Below are 16,182 nucleotides of genomic sequence, written 5' to 3'. Positions count from 1 at the left end.
ATGACTAGGAATGGTGAAAGATACTTTGTTACTTTCATTGATGACTTTAGTTGTTTCGGATATGTCTACTTATTAAAACACAAGGACGAAACGTTTGAAGCATTCAAAGAATATCAAAACGAAGTACAAAATCAACTCAATAGGACAATTAAGGTACTTCGTACCGATAGAGGAGGTGAATACCTAAGCGATGCCTTCCAAGATCATCTTAGGAGTTGTGGGATTATCTCACAACTTACTCCACCCGGAACACCCCAACTTAATGGAGTTTCCGAAAGGAGGAACCGAACCCTAATGGATATGGTTCGATCTATGATGGCAAGAAGCTCGTTACCTCTATCATTTTGGGGTTATTGTCTAAGCTCCGCGGCTCGTATTTTAAATATGGCCCCAACCAAGAAAGTGGAACGAACTCCTCATGAAATGTGGTTTGGAAAACCTCCTTCTCTTTCATATCTGAAAGTATGGGGATGTGAAGCTTATCCTAAGCGTCATGTAGCAAATAAGCTACATGCTCGATCCACAAAGTGTATCTTCATAGGATATCCCAAAGATGACATGGGATATTACTTCTATGATCCATCCGAGCAAACGGTATTTGTTGCTCGAAAGGCGGAATTCCTTGAAACCAAGTTCCTTATGGAAGGTCATGGTGAAAGGAAGATAGATCTTGTAGAGATACAAGATCAAATCGATGATACACAATTGGTTGGCACTAGTACTCAACATGAGGATGTTGAAAATGATCAAGTGGATGATCAATGTACACAAGACGTTCGAAGATCTAGTAGGATTAGTAATCCTCCCGAGAGATATGGGTTTCTCGTGGATGGTTGCTATACGGTTGATTTGGATGAACCGACAAACTACAAAGATGCTTTATCAAGGATTGATAAAGATAAATGGCAGGAAGCCATGAACGCCGAGATGCAATCCATGTATGACAACCAAGTTTGGGAACTTGTTACACAACCTGCTGGCTCAAGGCTAGTTGATTGTAAATGGCTTTTTAAAATGAAAACCGACATACATGGAAACTTGGATACATATAAAGCTAGACTTGTAGCAAAAGGTTTCACTCAAACTCAAGGGGTTGACTATGATGAAACTTTTTCGCCTGTGGCAATGCTAAAGTCTATTAGGATATTACTTGCCATTGCTGCTCATTATGATTATGAAATATGGCAAATGGATGTCAAGACCGCTTTCCTAAATGGATATCTTGTGGAAGATGTCTATATGGTTCAGCCTGAAGGTTTTGTTGATCCGAAATATCCTAAAAAGGTATGCAAGTTAAAGAAGTCAATCTACGGATTGAAACAAGCATCTAGAATGTGGAATCATCATTTTAATGAGGAAGCCGAGAAATTTGGCTTCATTAAAAATGGTGATGAAGCTTGTGTATATAAGAAAGCTAGTGGGAGCACTATCATGTTCCTTGTACTATATGTGGATGATATATTGTTATTTGGAAATGATATTCCGGCAATGCAAAGAGTTAAAACTTGGCTAAGTAAATGCTTCTCCATTAAGGATCTTGGAGAAGCACAATACGTTTTGCGGATTGGGATCTACAGGGATAGATCCAAGAAACTGATAGGTTTGAATCAAAGTGCATACATTGTAAAGATCTTGAAAAGGTTCAAGATGGAGAACTCTAAGAAAGGTTTGGTACCTATTCAAAGAGGAACACTCCTTAGTTCATCTCAGTGCCCCACCACGAAAGATGAACAAGAGAAAATGAAGAAGGTCCCATATGCGTCTGCCATTGGGTCAATCATGTATGCAATGATATGCACTAGACCGGATGTGTCATGCGCTCTTAGCCTGACAAGTAGATACCAGAATAACCCAGGAAACAGTCATTGGATTGCTGTCAAAAGTATATTGAAATACCTTAGGAGGACTAAGGATATGTTTCTGATATATGGGTCTGGTGAGGAGGAACTAGCTGTAAAAGGTTACGTGGATGCAAGTTTCCAAACTGATCGAGATGATTCTCGATCACAATCCGGTTATGTCTTCACATTAAATGGAGGTGCGGTCTCTTGGAAGAGTTCAAAACAGGATGTTGTTGCTTTATCCACTACAGAGTCGGAGTACATCGCCGCATCATTGGCAGCTCAGGAAGCTGCATGGATGAAGAAATTCATCGACGACTTAGGAGTAGTCCCTTCCATTCAGGACCCTCTTGAGATCTTTTATGACAACGAGGGTGCGATTGCTCAAATCAAAGAACCTCGTGCTCACCAAAAGACCCGTCACATTGAGCGGAGATTCAACTACATAAGGGATGAAGTTGAAAAGGGAAAGATATGTATTCGCAAAGTTCACACAGATCTTAATATAGCGGATCCTCTCACGAAGCTCTTACATGGAGCAAAACATACTGGACATGTTTGTGCATTAGGGCTTCGATATTCTAGTGATTGGTCATGATCTGTTTTAAGTATTGTAACGGAACGAAATTGTTCAAACTCATTAATATAATTATGGTATTAATTTATTTTGAGTTATGTTCCTATTTTGCATATTTTATCCATGAATAAGCAATTATTCTAAATTCCGTAGTTGATCACATTTGTGGGAACAAGTGTGAGGTTTAGACTATTATGAACTTGGATTGCTATACATTCACGGACTGAATGTGGGGCAAGGTTGCAACCAAGGTTCATAGATATTTGTGGGATACAAATATTGGAAGACCCGCTCTCAAGATTCACTAAATGGAGCCTTTGTGGTTGATCACATGTAGTCTTGAGTAAAGGCGAATATCATTGTATCCTCTGACCTGAGATACATATTGGGTTCAGATATTTGCCAAGTATTGTGCCTTGATTCTTTCCTTCGCTATTCTGAAATATGGTAGTTCATAAGGAGGAGCTCAGGTATAATGCAAGGTATATATTTGGGACATATGTAGTCAAGATGGAATTTTTCCCTCTTATTCGTTGAGAGTCAGATGTCTAAGGCCTGATTAAGTTAAATCTAAAGGAGAGTGATCACTCTGTATCTCTTGGATTTAACATGACATCAAGGATAAAAGGATGTAATGAAAAGATTCACCTATTCATATTCGAGATGGGAACTCGAAAGGAATGATGTTATTGAATGGCACAAAGTCATAACATATTGGGGGTGATGGACGGTCGTTAGGTGGTATCCATCACTTGCATTAATTTCTTATGTTTCTCGTGCAAGTGGGAGATTGAAGGTATTTCGTATGCCCGAGAGACACATTAAATTAATGTGGCTAATGTGTATGATCCAAGTCGGGTCATACCCAATAACAAACTTACCGACACCTTATTCGTATTTGATCTTAGCGGTTGGATCGTTGATTAAATACGCGACACTTGAACCTTAAGAAAAATGGTTTTCTGAAATATTACTTGATGTGTATATATATATTATGGAATAATTTATATATTATGGATTTAATTATTTATAGGTTAAATAATTAATTAATTTGTGTTACATTTTATATAAATTGGTTTATATAATAAAATGTACATAAAATTAATATGCAAATTTATAAAATGTATTTTATAAAACTAGTTTTATATAAATCTAGTTTTATTAAACTATTTTATAAAAGAAATGGAAGTGGCATTGGAGTCCATGTAAGCATGCATTTGACTTGTCTTTTGTATGGTTACTTCCCATTTCAAGAAGCATATTAACCAAGGCATTCAAAGACCAAAAGGGACTTGCAAAAACACACGCCAAGCAACAAAAAAAATTCTGCTTTCTTTGAGCAGTTTGGCCGTGAGGTTTGGTTCTCAAAAGGGAGTCCTAAAATTAGTTTTTACAAGCTAGATTCAAGTGTAATTAAATCCTAACCAAAGGCTAGGTGTTGGTGCATAAGTTTGGGGTATATCAACTTGAGGTTTCATACTTTTGGAGCTCCATTCATCATCATCATCTTCATCATTCACTAGCTAGCTTGGAGAAGGTATAAACTCCTTTCTTGCTTGTAGTTTGTAAGTATGTTTCACAACTTGATCCTATTTGGGATTTAACTTTAAAAGGTTAAAGAAATACAAGTTCTAAAATGGTTATTAACATGCTTCCGCTTTCATATAATTCTTAAAATGGTTTATGTGTTTTTGAACTTGTTAAATCCCAACAGTTTTGACCTCTATATGAGACATTTTTCAAAGACTGCATTCATTTTAAAACAAACCATAACCTTTATTTCATCAATAAAGGTTTTAAAAAGCTTTACGTAGATTATCAAATAATGATAATCTAAAATATCCTGTTTACACACGACTATTACAAAATGGTTTACAATACAAATATGTTACAACGAAATAAGTTTCTTGAATGCAGTTTTTACACAATATCATACAAGCATGGACTCCAAATCTTGTCCTTATTTAAGTATGCGACAGCGGAAGCTCTTAATAATCACCTGAGAATAAACATGCTTAAAACGTCAACAAAAATGTTGGTGAGTTATAGGTTTAACCTATATATATCAAATCGTAACAATAGACCACAAGATTTCATATTTCAATATACATCCCATACATAGAGATAAAAATCATTCATATGGTGAACACCTGGTAACCAACATTAACAAGATGCATATATAAGAATATCTCCATCATTCCGGGACACCCTTCGGATATGATATAAATTTCGAAGTACTAAAGCATCCGGTACTTTGGATGGGGTTTGTTAGGCCCAATAGATCTATCTTTAGGATTCGCGACAATTAGGGTGTCTGTTCCCTAATTCTTAGATTAATAGACTTAATAAAAAAGGGCATATTCGATTTCGATAATTCACCCATATAATGTAGTTTCAATTACTTATGTCTATTTCGTAAAACATTTATAAAACTGCATGTATTCTCATCCCAAAATATTAGATTTTAAAAGTGGGACTATAACTTACTTTCACAGATTTTTACTTCGTCGGGAAGTAAGACTTGGCCACTGGTCGATTCACGAACCTATAACAAATATGTACATATATATCAAAGTATGTTCAAAATATATTTACAACACTTTTAATACATTTTGATGTTTTAAGTTTATTAAGTCAGCTGTTCCTCGTTAGTAACCTACAACTAGTTGTCCACAGTTAGATGTACAGAAATAAATCGATATATATTATCTTGAATCAATCCACGACCTAGTGTATACACGTCTCAGGCTAGATCACAACTCAAAGTATATATATTTTTGGAATCGACCTCAACCCTGTATAGCTAACTCCAACATTACTGCATATAGAGTGTCTATGGTTGTTCCAAATAATATATATACATGGGTCGATATGATATGTCAAAATATTTGCATACGTGTCTATGGTATCCCAAGATTACATAATATATTAGAATACATGTATAATACAATATAAGTTAGCTAGGATATGATTTGTATAGAATTGTTAATATTTCCCGTAGCTACAAAAATAAAAAATATCCAATCTTGTTTTACCCATAACTTCTTCATTTTAAATCCATTTTGAGTGAATCAAATTGCTATGGTTTTATATTGAACTCTATTTTATGAATTTAAACATAAAAAGTATAGGTTTATAGTCAGAAATATAAGTTACAAGTCATTTTTGTAAGAGGTAGTCATTTCAGTCGAAAGAACGACGTCTTGATAACCATTTTGAAAAACATACTTACACTTTGAGTTTAACCATGATTTTTGGATATAGTTTCATGTTTATAAGAAAAATCATTTTCCCAGAAGAACAACTTTTAAATCAAATTTTATCATAGTTTTTAATTATCAAACCCAAAACAGCCCGCGGTGTTACTACGACGGCGTATGTCTAGTTTTACGGTATTTTTCGTGTTTCCAGGTTTTAAATCATTAAGTTAGCATATCATATAGATATAGAACATGTGTTTAGTTGATTTTAAAAGTCAAGTTAGAAGGATTAACTTTTGTTTGCGAACAAGTTTAGAATTAACTAAACTATGTTCTAGTGATTTCAAGTTTAAACCTTCGAATAAGATAGTTTTATATGTATGAATTGAATGTTGTTATGAACATCATTACTACCTCAAGTTTTGTGTATAAACCTACTGGAAAGGAGACAAATGGATCTAGCTTCAAAGGATCTTGGATGGCTTGAAAGTTCTTGAAGTAGAATCATGACACGAAAACAAGTTCAAGTAAGATTTCCACTCGAAATAAGATTGTTATAGTTATAGAAATTGAATCAAAGTTTGAATATGAGTATTACCTTATATTATAAAGATATCTTACTGTAAATAAGAAAGATTTCTTGAGGTTGGATGATCACTCTACAAGATTGAAAGTAAGCTAGCAAACTTGGAAGTATTCTTGATTTTATGAAACTAGAACTTGTAGAATTTATGAAGAACACTTAGAACTTGAAGATAGAACTTGAGAGAGATCAATTAGATGAATAAAATTGAAGAATGAAAGTGTTTGTAGGTGTTTTTGGTCGTTGGTGTATGGATTAGATATAAAGGATATGTAATTTTGTTTTCATGTAAATAAGTCATGAATGATTACTCATATTTTTGTAATTTTATGAGATATTTCATGCTAGTTGCCAAATGATGGTTCCCACATGTGTTAGGTGACTCAAATGGGCTGCTAAGAGCTGATCATTGGAGTGTATATACTAATAGTACATACATCTAAAAGCTGTGTATTGTACGAGTACGAATACGGGTGCATACGAGTAGAATTGTTGATGAAACTGAACGAGGATGTAATTGTAAGCATTTTTGTTAAGTAGAAGTATTTTGATAAGTGTCTTTAAGTCTTTCAAAAGTGTATGAATACATATTAAAACACTACATGTATATACATTTTAACTGAGTCGTTAAGTCATCGTTAATCGTTACATGTAAGTGTTGTTTTGAAACCTTTAAGTTAACGATCTTGTTAAATGTTGTTAACCCAATGTTTATAATATCAAATGAGATTTTAAATTATTATATTATCATGATATTATGATGTACGAATATCTCTTAATATGATATATATATACATTAAATGTTGTTACAACGATAATCGTTACATATATGTCTCGTTTCAAAATCATTAAGTTAGTAGTCTTGTTTTTACAAATGAAGTTCATTGTTAATATACTTAATGATATGTTTACTTATCATAATATCATGTTAACTATATATATAACCATATATATGTCATCATATAGTTTTTACAAGTTTTAACGTTCGTGAATCACCGGTCAACTTGGGTGGTCAATTGTCTATATGAAACCTATTTCAATTAATCAAGTCTTAACAAGTTTGATTTCTTAACATGTTGGAAACACTTAATCATGTAAATAAAAATTTCATTTAATATATATATATATAAACATGGAAAAGTTCGGGTCACTACAGTACCTACCCGTTAAATAAATTTCTTCCGGAAATTTTAAGCAGTTGGAGGTGTTGACGTATCTTCTGGAAATAAATGCGGGTATTTCTTCTTCATCTAATCTTCTCGTTCCCAGGTGAACTCGGGTCCTCTACGAGCATTCCATCGAACCTAAACAATTGGTATCTTGTTTTGCTTAAGTCTTTTAACCTCACGATCCATTATTTAGACAGGTTCTTCGATGAATTGAAGTTTTTCGTTGATTTGGATTTTATCTAATAGAATAGTGAGATCTTCTTTAGCAAAACATTTCTTCAAATTCGAGACGTGGAAAGTGTTATGTACAGCCGCGAGTTGTTGAGGTAACTCAAGTCGGTAAGCTACTGGTCCGACACGATCAATAATTTTGAATGGTCCGATATACCTTGGATTTAATTTCCCTCGTTTACCAAATCGAACAACGCCTTTCCAAGGTGCAACTTTAAGCATGACCATCTCTCCAATTTCAAATTCTATATCTTTTCTTTTAATATCAGCGTAGCTCTTTTGTCGACTTTGGGCGGTTTTCAACCGTTGTTGAATTTGGATGATCTTCTCGGTAGTTTCTTATATTATCTCCGGACCCGTAATCTGTCTATCCCCCACTTCACTCCATAAAATTGGAACCTGCACTTTCTACCATAAAGTACTTCAAACGGCGCCATCTCAATGCTTGAATGGTAGCTTTTGTTGTAGGAAAATTCTGCTAACGGTAGATGTCGATCCCAACTATTTCCGAAATCAATAACACATGCTCGTAGCATGTCTTCAAGCATTTGTATCGTCCTTTCGCTCTGCCCATTAGTTTGTGGATGATAGGCAGTACTCATGTCTAGACGAGTTCCTAATGCTTGCTATAATGTCTGCTAGAATCTTGAAATAAATCTGCCATCCCTATCAGAGATAATAGAGATTGGTATTCCATGTCTGGAGACGACTTCCTTCAAATACAGTCGTGCTAACTTCTCCATCTTGTCATCTTCTCTTATTGGTAGGAAGTGTGCTGATTTGGTGAGACGATCAACTATTACCCAAATAGTATCAAAACCACTTGCAGTCCTTGGCAATTTAGTGATGAAATCCATGGTAACGTTTTTCCATTTCCATTTCGGGATTTTGGGTTGTTGAAGTAGACCTGATGGTTCTGATGCTCAGCTTTGACCTTAGAACACGTCAAACATTCTCCTACGTATTTAGCAACATTGGCTTTCATACCCGGCCACTAAAAATGTTTCTTGAGATCCTTGTACATCTTCCCCGTTCCAGGATGTATTGAGTATCTGGTTTTATGAGCTTCTCTAAGTACCATTTCTCTCATATCTCCAAATTTTGGTACCCAAATCCTTTCAGCCCTATACCGGGTTCCGTCTTCCCGAATATTAAGATGCTTTTCCGATCCTTTGGGTATTTCATCCTTTAAATTTCCCTCTTTTAAAACTCCTTGTTGCGCCTCCTTTATTTGAGTAGTAACGTTATTGTGAATCATTATATTCATAGATTATACACGAATGGGTTCTCTGTCCTTCCTGCTCAAGGCGTTGGCTACCACATTTGCCTTCCCCGGGTGGTAACGAATCTCAAAGTCGTAATCATTCAACAATTCAATCCACCTACGCTGCCTCATATTCAGTTGTTTCTGATTAAATATGTTTTGAAGACTTTTATGGTCGGTATATATAATACTTTTGACCCCATATAAATAGTGCCTCCAAGTCTTTAATGCAAAAATAACCGCGCCTAATTCCAAATCATGCGTCGTATAATTTTGTTCATGAATCTTCAATTGTCTAGACGCATAAGCAATCACCTTCGTTCGTTGCATTAATACACAACCGAGACCTTACTTTGATGCGTCACAATAAATCAAAAAATCATCATTCCCTTCAGGCAATGACAATATAGGTGCCGTAGTTAGCTTTTTCTTCAATAACTGAAACGCTTTCTCTTGTTCATCCTTCCATTCAAATTTCTTCCCTTTCTGCATTAATGCAGTCAAGGGTTTTTGTGATGGTCCCGTCAAAACACTTAACGGCTCCGTCACTTGGTCCCACAGCTTGATCATAACTCTATATGAATTTAAATAACAACATTGCATTCTTTTATTTCAAAAGTTTCCCAAAAGGAAATTTACCAAAATATGTAAGTTTAGAAAAAAAACCATACATTATTATTTAACCAAAAGTTAACCAAAACAAGTCAACAACATCCACTATTAAATGTATCAAAATAGAATGCAAGTTAATGTTTAACAAAAGCTGCCATCATAAATATGCAGACTCTCTAAGCACAGCGGAAGCAATCAATCCTGAACCTGAGAATAAAACATGCGAGTAACTGTCAACAAAAATGTTAAGTGAATTATAGGTTTAATATTGCAAACAATATTTAATTTAAACAATAAAAATTTATGTTTGAAAACATAAAAACTCCTTTTTGGACCACAAAATTATATGCTAGAAAACATATAATAAAACATTATTCCATTTTCCGTGAGCCACCTGGTAACAACTTAACCATTTATTTACCCTTGCCAAACACAATAAATAATATACAACGAACAAGTGTATCTACAACAAAATACGAAGTACTAAACATTCCGATTATAAATTGCTAGTGCGACTAGCTCGAAATGGGGTTGTCAAACCCGATAGATCTATCCGTAGGATTCGCGTTCACCAGTAGAAACAAGTGATTACAGTTACCAGACTAGGGAATATTTTTGTTCAACTCACAATGAATAATTTAAACCAACTTTCACTTGTCCAAAATATAAAATAAATTGCATGTATTCTCATCCCAAAGATTAAAAATAGAAAAATGGGACTATAACTCACCTTAAAGCAAATGAAGTACCCAGACAAATATGCGAACAACAAGTGAAGTAAAGTGATCAAGAATGATCACAACGCCGACCTATAAATAAAGCAGGTCGATATAAATAACTAACTTAGGTCAAATCTTAGTATGATAGCTATAGTACTTGTTGCAAGTAGACATATAACAACACTCAGTATGCTTCGGTTTGATCGGAACAACGTAAGGACACGTACTTTCTATTTTTAGAAAGTTTCTATTTTTAGCAGGTTTCCATTTTTGAAAAGTTTCTATTTTTAGCAGGTTTCCATTTTTGGAAAGTTTCTATTTTTAGCAGGTTTCCATTTTAGGAAAGTTTCTATTTTTAGAAAGTTGCTATTTTTGAAAAGTTTATAAGTTAGGAAAATTTCCCTAATTAGAAAGTCAACAAAAGTCAACTGAAAGTCAAAGTCAACCGGAAGTCAACTTAAAAGTCAACCTTGGTCAAACATAGTCAACATAAATTTTAAAAGTGTAAGTTGTAATAATAACATAGGTTATAATGTTAATTAAAGTTAAACATGTATAATTATGTCATAACATAAGTTTAATTAAGTTAAAATGAATTATTAAAGTTAACATAAGTTTAATTGATATAATTATTATAACATAAGTATTTAATTAATTAATTAAATATTAGTCATAATATAAGTATTATTAATTAATAATAAATTTTAAATCATATCATAAGTATTATTAATTAACAATGAATTATTAATCATATCCTAAGTTTCTAATTATAATTATTAAATCATAAATATTTAATAATTAAATCATAATTAAGTAATAAATAAGCCTTATAATAATTAAATAATTAATTAATCCTTATTATAAGTCTTATAATAAAAATCTCATAATATAAGTTTAATACTTATCATAAGTATTTTTCATTAATAATAAAATATTATTAACCATAAGTTTAATTAAAGTTTAATTGAATAATGATTAATTAATAAATGATATAATAAATACATATCATAAGTCTTAAATAATAATAATTACTTTTTATATCATAAGTAATTAAATAATAATGAAAGTCATTATTTATATCATAAGTTTAATAATTAATCATAAGTTTTAAATCAAAAGTTCATCGGGTCGTATCTTGAGCCCCGGGTGTCGGTTTTCGGCGAGCCTTATATATATCTCCGCCTAATCAAACCACCCGACACATTGTTGCACTCAAGAACACACCAAGAATAGTCCACAAGTCGTGGTGATCAGACATGACACCACTTGGAACTTCAATTCAATCAAAATCGTGTTTTAGACATAACGGGTTATTCGTGGCTCGGATTTAGATGACCTGAACATGAAAGTTCGTCCCACCATCAACCCTAACACACTAACACACTCTAAAGTCACCAAATATGGTCATAAAGTCGGACCAAACCTGGTTCATACAAATATCCCATTTCAATCTTAACAAAATACCATTTTGATCATATCTAGGGCTCCGGAAATCGAAACGATATGAATCCGGAGTCTAAAATTAATGTATTGATGAGAGGAACTCATCTAAACACTTTATTTTAACATTTATAACAGTCACAATATCAGAATTGCACGAAAAGGCTGCTGTCCCAATCAAATCAAACCGAAAACATAACAAATCGAGTATTTCTACGCATCAAATCACCAATACAACAATACACAAGTACTATAACATCATCATACATATAAAAATCAGTAAAAATAATAAAAATTGAAAAAGTTAGGGTTAGGGTTTATACCCTAATCAAGAATTGATTAGTATGAACGCGTAGAGATCGAAGAGATGAATCCGATTATGTTGAAAGCCCTAAATTCCAAGCAACAATTTTTGATGAATAATGGTGATGTTGGTACTGTAGGTGACGTCCAAGGAGAAAGGGAGGAGAAGGAGAAGTGGAAAAATAATGAAATGTAATTAGGTTCTAGGTTTTGTAGTCTAAAAATGCAATTAAGGATGATTAATTTGACAAAATGGCAAAACCAATCCCCTTATGGGAATTTTGGCTGAATTAGGCATGGGGTGGGCCCCTTAGTGGTCCAAGTTGACAAATGAAAGAAACCTTGTGGCCCGAACGCTCGAACGAAACCCGAAACGCGAAAACACCGCTACGCGATTAAATATTCGGAGAGATAACATATACGCGACAAATAAAATATATAAACACTATATATAAACATATGACATAAAAATATCATATTTAAAATAATTGAGATTTAAAAATCCCAAAAGCTTGACCGTTGGTTTGAAAACCGAAAAGATTCGCCGGATAGAAATCCGCGACACGTAGAAACGTATAACTTAAAATATGAACACAAATATTCATACGACACAAAATAATTAATATATTATTACAAAAATAATAATATAGGTCATAGAAATGACGTGGCACGAATAACAATTAACAGACATTAAATAATTAACGGTAAAAGATAACGGAAAAAGTAGGGTCGTTACAGTACCTTCCCGTTACGGAAATTTCGTCCCGAAATTTAAGCAGGTGCAGGGGTTGACTAGGCATCTAGGAACAAATGCGGGTACTTCTACCTCATCTGATCTTTATGATCCCAAGTGAACTCGGGACTGCGTCTGGCGTTCCATCGAACTTGGACGATAGGAATTCTACTCTACCTGAGAGTCTTAACTTCTCGATCCATAATCTCAACAAGTTCCTCAATAAAATGGAGTTATTTATCAACATGCAGCTCCTCAAGAGGAATGGTCTCATCGGCCTCGGCCAAACACTTCTTCAAATTCGACACATGAAAAACATCATGAACGGCACTGAGTTCTTGTGGAAATTTCAAACGATAAGCCACGGGTCCAACCCTCTCACTAATTTCAAATGGTCCAACAAAACGAGGATTCAACTTTCCCCTTTTACCAAAACGTATCACGCCCTTCCAAGGTGACACCTTTAACATAACCCGATCAATGACCTGAAATTCAATATCATTAATTCTCTTATTGGCATAACTCCTTTGCCTACTTCTGGCGGTTCTCAATCTCTCTTTAATCTGTACGACCTTCTCGGTAGTCTCATGAATAATCTCTGGGCCTGCGAGTTGGGCATCTCCAACCTCATTCCAACAGACATGAGACCTACACTTTCTACCATACAGAGCTTCAAATGGTGCGGCTTTAATACTTGCATGATAGCTGTTATTATATGAAAATTTAGCTAGTGGCAAATATCTATCCCACCCATTACCAAAATCAATAACACACGATCGTAACATGTCTTCTAACATTTGAATGGTCCTTTCACTCTGGCCATCCGTTTGAGGATGATAAGTGGTGCTCATATCCAACTTAGTTCCCAAAGCTTCCTGTAAGGATCGCCAAAACCTCGATATAAATCGACTGTCTCGGTCTGAAATAATAGATACAGGAACACCATGTCTAGAAACAATCTCCTTTAAATACAAACGAGTAAGCTTCTCCATCGAATCTGTTTCCTTAATCGATAAAAAGTGAGCCGACTTTGTGAGTCGCTCTACAATCACCCAAATGGTATCATAGCCACCCGCAAGTGTCGGTAACTTCGTAATAAAATCCATCGTAGTACCTTCCCACTTCCACTCAGGAATCTCAGGTTGCACCAAAAGTCCAGACGGTTTTTAATGTTCAGCTTTAACCTTAGCACAGGTCAAACACTTAGCCACATACGTAGCTACATCAGCTTTCAAATTAGGCCACTAATACGTCCCCTTAAAATCATGATACATCTTTCCTGAACCAGGATGAATAGAGTACCTAGACTTATGAGCCTCGTCTAAAACAAGTTGTCGCAGATCACCAAACTTCAAAACCCAAAGACGTCCCGCAAAATACCGAGTGCCATCGGTTTGTACCTCAAACTGTTTACTCAAGCCTCGGACCTTCCAGTTACAAAATTCTCCCCCTTCAAGGTTTCTTGTTGAGCTGCAAGAATCTGCCTTGCGAGGTTTGTTCGAATTGTCATATTCAAGGCTCTAAACCTACGAGGTTCAGCCCTCTCTTTATGACTTAACGCATCAGCCACAACATTGGCCTTTCCCGGATGATATAAAAGTTCGCAATCATAATCATTCAACGTCTCAACCCATCTTCGTTGCCTCATATTCAACTGTTTCTGATCAATAATATGTTGAAGACTTTTGTGATCAGTGTACTCTGTACTTTTGACCCCATAAAGATAATGTCTCCAAATCTTGAGCACAAACACAACAGCTCCCAACTCTAAATCATGGATTGTATAATTCTGCTTGTGAATCTTCAACTGACGTGACGCGTAAGCAATGACTTTCTTTCACTGCATCAAAACACAGCCAAAGCCCTAACGCGAAGCATCACAATAAACAACAAAATCATCATTACCCATAGGTAGTGGCAATATTGGAGCGGTAGTCAGCTTCTTCTTCAGAGTTTGAAAAGCAGTCTCTTATTCATCCTTCCACTCATACTTCTTCCCCTTGTGCGTTAAAACAGTCAGAGGTTTTGCTATACGAGAGAAATCTTGAATGAACCTTCTGTAGTAACCTGCCAACCCTAGAAACTGACGAATCTGAGTAGGAGTCTTCGAAATTTCCCACTTCTCAATTGCCTCAATCTTGGCAGGATCAACCTGTATTCTTTGTTTACTAACAACATGTCCAAGGAATTGAACTTCTCCTAACTAGAAAGCACACTTAGAGAACTTAGCGAACAACTCTTCTTTCCTCAATAAATCAAGCACCAACTTCAAATGTTCCTCGTGCTCTTCAACACTCTTGGAATAAATAAGGATGTCATCGATGAAAACAACGACGAATTTGTCCAGATAGGGTCTACACACACGGTTCATGAGGTCCATGAACACAACAGGTGCATTTGTCAATCCGAACGGCATAACAAGGAATTCGTAGTGACCATAACGGGTGCGGAAGGCAGTTTTTGGAACATCAGATTCTTTAACACGCAGTTGATGATAACCGGAACGAAGATCGATTTTAGAATAAATAGACGAACCTTGAAGCTGATCGAACAGATCATCAATTCTAGGAAGAGGCTAACGGTTTTTTTTTTTTTTAACAGTGAGCTTGTTCAACTCACGATAATCAATACACCATCGGAACGAACCACCTTTCTTCTTAACAAACAAAACAGGAGCTCCCCAAGGGGACAAACTGGGATGAATGAAATATAGTTGCAACAATGAAGGAAGAAATATATTGAGTAGTCACATCGGTGGCATAGATATTTAAGGCAATTCTCTCAAAGGAGATAAGTAGAATCATGGACTTCAAAGTAAATTTTCATTACATTTTCGAAAGGAAGACGTACGAAAGGCGTGATATTTCAACGAGAGTAAACTTCCTGGTACAATGAGCGAGGAAATCTAGGATTCATCCATATTCTTAAATTTATGTGCGGACGAAAAGAACGCGAATCATGGGTTATAAAGAATGGTCGACTCCAGATGAGATGAATCTCCAACAATAATTTTGTGTACCTCAAAGTATTGAATCCTAGGATTGATGTTTACGAGGGTGTTGCAGTTAACCGCGAATATTGAGAGTAGAAACTCCTCAAACGGTCTAGTGTAGTATACATCCATGATACCCACTATAACAACAGTTGGGGTAGAAACCCACATAGTGCCTTTTCTACAATAGGGTGACCACCGAGTGTACCCCAGAAAATCGATTTATCGGTCCGCGTTTCAGCCATGTCTAACCATAAGAGGGAAAATTTTATGAGCGCAAGGACTTTCCAACAAATTTTATAAAACCGGCATCCAAAGTGGTGTAAGAGTTTCTATCATTGAACTTAATGGTAAGTTTCATCCTTAAACGGACGATGGGAAGATATGTGACCCAAACACTCTGTAGAGAAATGCGAAAATTTGATAAAATCAACCAAAGGAGTTTTGAAAAAGTTTTAAACGTTTGATGTGACAACATGAACAGAATGAAGTTCTTAGTAAATTTTGAAGTATGTACA

Source organism: Rutidosis leptorrhynchoides, chromosome 9, assembly GCF_046630445.1.
Source record: "Rutidosis leptorrhynchoides isolate AG116_Rl617_1_P2 chromosome 9, CSIRO_AGI_Rlap_v1, whole genome shotgun sequence".
In the NCBI taxonomy this organism is placed as follows: domain Eukaryota; kingdom Viridiplantae; phylum Streptophyta; class Magnoliopsida; order Asterales; family Asteraceae; genus Rutidosis; species Rutidosis leptorrhynchoides.
This window is presented reverse-complemented; position numbering follows the sequence as displayed.